The following is an 8358-nucleotide window of genomic DNA, read 5'->3' on the forward strand; positions in this document are numbered from 1 at the left end:
ACAAACTGAAGGTTGGAGAGCTGGGCTACAGAGGAAGACGTCTCAATTAGAAAGAGAAAGAATTGAAAGCAGCACCGATAGGGAAGGGTAATTATCCCCCAGCTGCTGCAGAAATAAAATCAGGGCGGTGCTCTCTGAGGCACCAGGATATTGTGGTTTTTGCCAATTAAAAAGCAGATACGCCCTGCCAGTGCAATTAGAGTCTGGGCTAGGCATGGGGGGGGGGTGCGCTGGGCTAGGCATTGAGGGGGTGGCTAGCCTTCCCTCCATCAGTGCCCCAAGGTGGGCTGGGGCAATTCCCTGGGGAGCCCAGCCCTGGACCTAGGAGGAAGGGGACCCTGGGCTGAGAAGCCATCCTCCCCCTGCCCACAACTGGTTCCCCTTTTCCTCTCTTGTCTATACTGCTTGCCCAAAGCCTCAGCCCCACTTCATTCTGAGCTGTGGCTCAGTAAGCCCTGGGAGGGTTTTCACCATGGGCCTTGACTGTAGACCTGCAGGGCTTGGGGAGAGGGGGAACCTGATAGAGAGGGGTCACCATTACCTGGAGTCCTTCCTTTTTCCTCATCTCCAATCACCATGATAACACAACGCTTTGTGATTAACGAAGAAAGGTAGAGAAATGAGCTGCCCGCCTGCCTCCCTTTACTAAATAAGATCTCTTTATTATTAAAGCAGGGATTTCAGTTCATTCTAGAAAAAAAAAAAAAACACTCTGGAGGCAAGAAAGAGAATACAGGACGTTCCCGTCCCTCCTCACTCTGAGCAGAGGCTCCAGAGACTTCGGGAGGTGGGGGAGGAGTGGTGGGCGGGGGCGCGCCTGGCGGTGGGAGCCTGGCGGAGAGCGGTCCCCCCACCCCCCTGCAGGAGCGCCGGAAGTCACCTGCGGAACGGGCCTGGGTGAGGGCTTGGAGCGGCTCGCCCCATCTGGAAGACTAGTGATTTTGTTGTTGTTTCGCTGCACCCAACAACAAGTCCCAGTCTGCCTCATGGTGCTGGCCACCGCAGCGGGGGGGTGGGCAGGGCCGCGCCCCCATTTCTGGCTCTCCTTCCAATGTTCTTTTTATGCTTTCTCTATGTCCTGGAAAACACCTTCGGGAACCGCCCCGAGCACTCCCAGGGCAGCACACCCTCAGGCCGACTCTTCCAGAAACAAGGACAGATGTTAGTGTGAGCTGAGAAGCATGGGGTGGGGTGTGGGGATGGGGGTGTCTGTCCTCGGGAGCGCTGGGCTGTTTCCGCACCCCTAAAGGGCAAGGAGAGAGCATCCCCCTCTGTTATCACGGGTTCACCCCACGACCGTTTATCGCTGGGCACCCACGGCCGGGTCGTGTTTGTCAGGAGAGGGCCGCCGTGTGCGCGGGCACAGAGGGGCAGGTGCCCAGGACGGAGGCGCCTACCACGCTGAGTGCGCTGGCTTAGCAATACGGAGAAGACGCCGCCCCCTGGCTCATCTCGAGCTTGTCTGCTGCCTCCCCCAGGCCTGAAAGAATGGACTCCTGTGTTTGCAACTATTGGCCCCCAGAATCTGCCTCGGTGCTGCTGGGTCCAGAGGCGTCACCAGGGGAAAACTTGGGGGGGGGGCGGGTAGCTGTGCTTGGGGAGCAGCAAAACATTTCCCAGACCCTCTTCATGCCTCCGCGTGTGGGGCAACCTCCTCCAAGGTGGTTGTCAAGTCCCTGTGATGAGACCCTCAGGGGAGACACAGTTTTCAAGCGACAATCCGAAATGCCTTCTCTGGTCCTTTCCAGGCATAGTCCCACACTCCTTCTTCACCCACACAGCAGGCACGAGGCACCCTGGGGTCCTCCCGCTGAAGAAGGGAAGGATTAGCTCCCCAGCAGCTCGGGGAGGCAGAGAAGGCTGGAAAAATCTTAACACGAAAGAGAGCACCTTACCCACTTAAGCTGGGTTGGGAGTTGTCGTCTTTTAGGAAACACTAAAAAGGCAGCCCTTCGTGGAGCTCGCCCTGCTTCTGCCACCTGTGTGACCTCTGGCAAAGAACTTAACCTCTCAGAAGAAATCACTGTTTCACTCCCAGCAGAGGCTGCTGCCATCACTGCTTCAGCTGCTCCTTCAGCCCCTCCAAACCAGCTCACTTCTCCCCCATTTCCTGCCTCTTAAATTTCTCTCTAATTCCTAACCCAGCCCGAAGCCAGTGGGCCACCGACCCTATTAGAAATCTCATTCACACTTGAGAAGGGCTGCAAATTGGTGTCACTCCGCAGGTGTCTGCCCTTCGTTGGGGGCTGAGCTGGGAAACTAGAGAGGAAGGAAGTCACATCTCTCCCTGACAGTCCTCAGCCTCCAGGCCTGGAGTAGACACGGGAGGGGAAGGGATCCTGCGTCAGTGAAACAAAACATGGGGGGGAGGGAAGTGGGGCGCACTCCGCAGCTGAGAGACGGATGGAAGAGCCCAGAATGAAAAACAGAGGCAACTAGGCATTCACTCCCAAGACGTGGGGGCGGGAAGGGAATTGGGGCTTTGACGTGTGGCACCCTGTTCTAATCCTGGCTCTGCCACTTACTGGCTGTGTAACTTTGAGCCAGTCACTTAACATCTCTGAGCCTCAGCTTCCTCACTTGTAAAATGGAACTTATCACAGCTACCATGCCAGGTTGTTCGTTTAAATTAAGTGAGAGAGGTCCGTGAGTTCGAGCCCCGCGTCAGGCTCTGGGCTGATGGCTCGGAGCCTGGAGCCTGTTTCCGATTCTGTGTCTCCCTCTCTCTCTGCCCCTCCCCCGTTCATGCTCTGTCTCTCTCTGTCCCAAAAATAAATAAAAAACGTTGAAAAAAAATTTAAATTAAGTGAGAGAAGTGTCATAGTACATAATGGCATATGTAAATACTCAGCAGTAGTCTCTTTGCCTCCTCTTTCATGGTTTGCCTCTTCCCTGACCTGGGGTACCGACCGACCGACCATCCCCCTTCCCCGAAGTAGGAACAAATGAGAACAGCCATCTCTGGAATACAGCCGCCCCCATCAGGTAGAAGTTTTATCCCATTCGGATGTTTATCTCTTCCCTCCCCAGATCACTACCTTGTCCATTTCAGGAGGCTCAATATATAATGAAAGAATGAATATAAGCCATAGATCCCCCCCTTCCTCCCTGCCACCACCCTGTTTTAAAAATGTAGAAACCGGGGCGCCTGTGTGGCTCAGTCGGTTAAGCGGCCGACTTCGGCTCAGGTCATGATCTCGCAGTCCGTGAGTTCAAGCTCCACGTCAGGCTCTGTGCTGACCGCTCAGAGCCTGGAGCCTGTTTCAGATTCTGTGTCTCCCTCTCTCTCTGACCCTCCCCCGTTCCTGCTCTGTCTCTCTCTATCTCAAAAATAAATAAACGTTAAAAAATAAAAAAATAAAAAAGAAAATGCAGAAACCAAGGCTTAGAGAGGGTGTGTGACTTATCTCCGGGTCATTCAGAAAAACAGATAGCTTACTACTTCTTAATGTAGCTTTATAGGTGTTTCAGAACACAAAAGGGTTGGTGATCCAAGGGTCAGGGCGTCTGGTCCCTTCTCCTTAACTGCATGTACCCTGTTTGTGCAACCAGCAGCCAGCTTTCCAGCACGCACATCAGGTTCCCTGGATGAGCAGGGACACAGCGCCCTCTGCTGGGTTCTCTAGGTAGCTGCGCTTTAGCGGTGATCCTCTGGAATCCCCTGAGGAGCTTTAAAAATCTGCGTGTTCAGGGGTGTCTGGGTGGCTCAGCCATTTGGGTGACCGACTCTTGATTTTGGCTCAGGTCATGATCTCGCGGTCCTGGGGTCAGGCCCTGCATCGGGGTCCCCCGTCGCGGGAGCCTGCTTTGGCTTCTCTCTCCTCTCTCTCTGCCCAAACACCCCTGCTCGTGTCTGCGCACTCTCTCTCAAAATAAGGAAATGAACATTAAAAAATATCTGCATGTTCAGGCCTCTCTCTGGACTACTTAAATCAGCATCTTGCAGTGTGACCAAGCATCAGTAGTTCTTAAAGCTCTGCAGGTGATTCCAATATTTAGCTGAGCCTGAGGGCCACAGATGTAAGGGTTTTAATTTCACATGTGAAGGAAATTACTAGTCTAGACTAGAAACAATAATGGTGGAGAATACAATTCCCCTGGACCATATCCCCCTCCATTTTCTATAGAAAAAAAAAAAATCAGTCATGTGAGACTTGACCTGCGTTTAAGAATCCTGGAAGTTCTTGGGGGCACCTGGGTGGCTCAGTCGGTTGAGCGTCTCTTCAGCTCAGGTCATGATCTCACGGTCTGTGAGTTCCAGCCCCGCGTCGGGCTCTGTGCTGACAGCTCAGAGCCTGGGGCCTGCTTGGGATTCTGTGTCTCCCTCTCTCTCTGCCCCTCCCCTGCTCATGCTCTGTCTCTGTCTCTCTCTCTCTCTCTCTCTCTGTCAAACATAAATAAACATTAAAAAAAACTTTTAAATTTTTTTTTTCAACGTTTTTTATTTATTTTTGGGACAGAGAGAGACAGAGCATGAACGGGGGAGGGGCAGAGAGAGAGGGAGACACAGAATCGGAAACAGGCTCCAGGCTCCGAGCCATCAGCCCAGAGCCCGACGCGGGGCTCGAACTCACGGACCGCGAGATCGTGACCTGGCTGAAGTCGGACACTTAACCGACTGCGCCACCCAGGCGCCCCCAAAAAAACTTTTAAAAAGAATCCTGGAAGTTCTCAGAAGGTGAGGGAAGGTATAAGGGTACCCTAAGTGTCATGGTGACAGGCTATGTCCAGGTAGGTCCAAAGTCACTATTGGATCAAGAGTGCTATACAGAGGGAATCTGCTTGAACAAAATGAGTACATTATTTGCATCTGGTTCCCAGGGTTTTGTCAGCTTCATACCCTCCAAATAAGGACTCTTAAACTTGAACATGAACCCAAAAGCTGTTAATCAGCTCATTAAAGCAGATTTCTGGGCTCCAGTTCTATGGAATTCTGCCTCAGTAGGTCCAACCAATTTCCAGGTGATGCCTGGGCTGCTGGTCTAGGACCACACTTAGAGAACCACTGCTCTAAACAATGACCAGATTGTTACCCCCTTTCAAGTCTGCACCTGGTCCAGCAGCATGAGAATCTCATAGCATCCCAAATAGTCCTCAGAACAGGTACACGAAGCAGGCAGAACAGTGCTTTGACTGTGGCAATGATTTGTCAGTGCAACGCGGATCAAGTCCTATGTCTCAAATGCTACAGGATTCATAAGGTGGAAGGAAGAGGAAAGGGTGGGGTCCATAGTGACAGGGCGTGGGTTATGGGCTTTTTCCTACCAAGCCCAGCTCAGAGGGGTGCTGCTATATAGAAGCCCCAGTCTCCATGGAAGGAGGAGATATTTTCACTCCAGGATTGAGAGGGCAAGGTCCCTAAAGGTGGGGTTGTGGTTACTGCCATCCCAGTCAAGAAGCCAGTATTGGCCCATCTGTATTATATACCTGGGGACCTTCAACTTTTTTGCTTGATATTATTTTTTGTTGTTGTTTTGCTTTGTTTGTTTTTGGCTTGAACTCACCACGCTGAGATCAAGAGTTGCGTGCTCTAATGACTGAGCCAGTCAGGCGCCCCCTGCTTGAATAATATTTTTTTCTTTTTTTTTTTCTTTTTTTTTTTTTAACGTTTTATTTATTTTTGAGACAGAGAGAGACAGAGCATGAACGGGGGAGGGGCAGAGAGAGAGGGAGACACAGAATCGGAAGCAGGCTCCAGGCTCTGAGCCATCAGCCCAGAGCCCGACGCGGGGCTCAAACTCACGGACCGCGAGATCGTGACCTGAGCTGAAGTCAGACGCTTAACAGTCTGAGCCACCCAGGCGCCCCATAATATTTTTAATCATAAGTGTAAGTAGTTATAAAGGATGTGTCGTAAATATTGACATCTTAAAAAAAAAATGTGGGGGCGCCTGGGTGGCTCAGTCGGTTGAGCATCCAGCTTCGGTTCAGGTCATGATCTCACGGTTTGTGAGTTCGAGCCCCGAGTCGGGCTCTGTGCTGACAGCTCAGAGCCTGAAGCCTGCTTCTGATTCTGGGTCTCCCTCTCTTTCTGCCCCTCCCCCACTCATGCTCTGTCTCTGTCTCAGAAATAAATAAACATTAAAAAAAAATGTGTCCTTACATGAATGCAGTGAAGTCTAAATATCATTGCACTCTGATTCCACCATTATCTATTTTAAAAGGAAATGAAGGGGCGCTGGGTGGCTTAATCGGTTAAGCGTCAGACTCTTGATTTTGGCTCAGGTCACGATCTCACGGTTTCGGTTTTGTGAGTTCGAGCCTCGCATGGGGCTGCTTGAGATTGTCCCTCTTTCTCTGCCCCTCTTCTGCTCTACTTTCTGTGCCTGTCTCAAAAAAAAAAAAAAAAAAGACTCATGGATTCCCCCTTTGTTCACCTGTGATGAGGTGACAGACATTCCAAATTCCCATTCGCGGACTCATCAGCGGTTAGCTGAACTGCGGGGCACTGACCAACTGCAACAAAATGCTTATTAACTGAACGTTGGCTAAGCTTCTCTTCTTCCTCTAGGTCCCTCAACCATGGCCCACGGCCAGCCAGAGCCAGTTTACTACCCCACCTACCATCTGGATGTCAGATTAGATTACTCCTGTTCAGCCCTCCTCCTCATCCCCATTCTCTCTAGCCTTGTTTATTCTTCCCTATAAAAGAAAACCTTTTTTTTTTTTTTTTTGCCCAACCTAGCAGATCTTGCGGTCAGAGCACTCCCCTATGGCTATAGCTCTCTGCGCACCTCTCCCTGGCCCCAATAATCCTTCCAAATAATGTCTCTCCTTAATAAATTGCACATTATGTGCAACATTGTTTTTCCTTCTTGAGCTTCTATTTCCGTGCAGCTGGTACAGAGTTAATCGCAGCATAATATATTTTCAGGCTTGGCAATATTTTCTGGATCAGCCAATCATACATTTTTCAAAAAATTATGTATATAAATTTGATCTTGTTCACTCTAAAAAAGTGTTCTCTGACCTATAAAGTTCTGGGTGTTAATTTTTTCCTTCTAAATTGAGGTATTGTTGCAAGGGTTTGCAGTATATGTGATCAAATAACAAATATATAGCATCCCATTATACATGAGAGAGCATCTTTCTTTTTTTTTTAGAGAGAGAGAGAGCAAGCCAGGGAGAGGGGCAAAGGGAGAGAGAATCTTAAGCAGGCTGCATGCTCAACACAGAGCCAGACACGGGGCTTGATCCCCTGACCCTGGGATCATGACCTGAGCTGAAGTCAAGAGTTGGACACTCAACCGACTGAGCCACCCAGGCGTCCCAGAGAGATCCTCTTTACACATAAAAAAGTACATTTTTATTAGAAGTGCTGTTGAAAATCTGTCTCTTAAGGAGGTAGATTGAGCCAGTTATTTTTCCAGTAAGTTTATAGGTCCAGGGATGAATATTAGTTTTTCCAAGAACGAGACAGAGTTTGGACCTTTTGTAAGCACTGATGAACACTGTTCACATAAGAGGTAGAGAGAAGTACAAGGAGGTTTGTTCTGTTAGCGTCTCTCGGTTCTTTTAATTCCTGATAATTATCTAGCTTCAAAACAAAATATTTTAAATGACCTATTAGCTGACAACATAATTAATTAAATCCTCCTTAGATCACAGTGGAAGCAAATCAGAAACCACCTGACTTATAGAAGGGTTTCTTGCCCCTTCCTCGGTAATAACCCATCTGTGGTAGAACTGACTTACTGTTTATCCCTCCTGGAGACTACTTTTATTTCCCAGGGTAATGCAACAGAGCAAGATTCAGAATGAGTGTGTGCGGGGAAACTTTCCTTTGTAAAGCTGGAGACAGCTGGTTACACAACGGGAGAACCACAAGGCTGAACCACAAGGACTGTAGGCATGTGCTCAGGTCCAGCCCCATGGGAGTTGAATATCCTGATACTGAGTCCCTGAAAACCCTCCTTGCCTCCAGAGTTAGCTTTCACAAAGTCTCCTTGTCTGGAGACCTTACATCCCCTCTCCACCCCCTTCCCTTCTACTCTCTATCCTATCACTGTTGCCTAAGAAGCTCTGGAATCTGTCCCAAGCTCTTTATCCTCTCTCCCACTCTGGCCCCCAGGATATTATCTTACCTGAATGTCCACAATCACCCCAACTCCTCTTTCTCCAGACCTAATCCATTCCTCTCCACACTGCAGCCAGAGAGAGAGAGAGCTTCCCCAAATGCAAATGAACCAGCTCTGGATTAAACTCCCAGCTCCCCGAAGCCCTCAGGAGACTGAGTAGAAGGACTTACCTCTCTAGTGGTCTCGTCTTGTGTCCTGCTTCCCTCAAATCTACTCTGGTCAGAAGTAGCAGATTCCTGAGCACATGTACCTCTGGCCTTCTGGGTATTTTGCAACGTCA

This window comes from Lynx rufus, unplaced genomic scaffold (genome assembly GCF_022079265.1).
Source record: "Lynx rufus isolate CCGP_SWC_20201006 ecotype Redwood Valley unplaced genomic scaffold, mLynRuf1.p SCAF_21, whole genome shotgun sequence".
In the NCBI taxonomy this organism is placed as follows: Eukaryota; Metazoa; Chordata; class Mammalia; order Carnivora; family Felidae; genus Lynx; species Lynx rufus.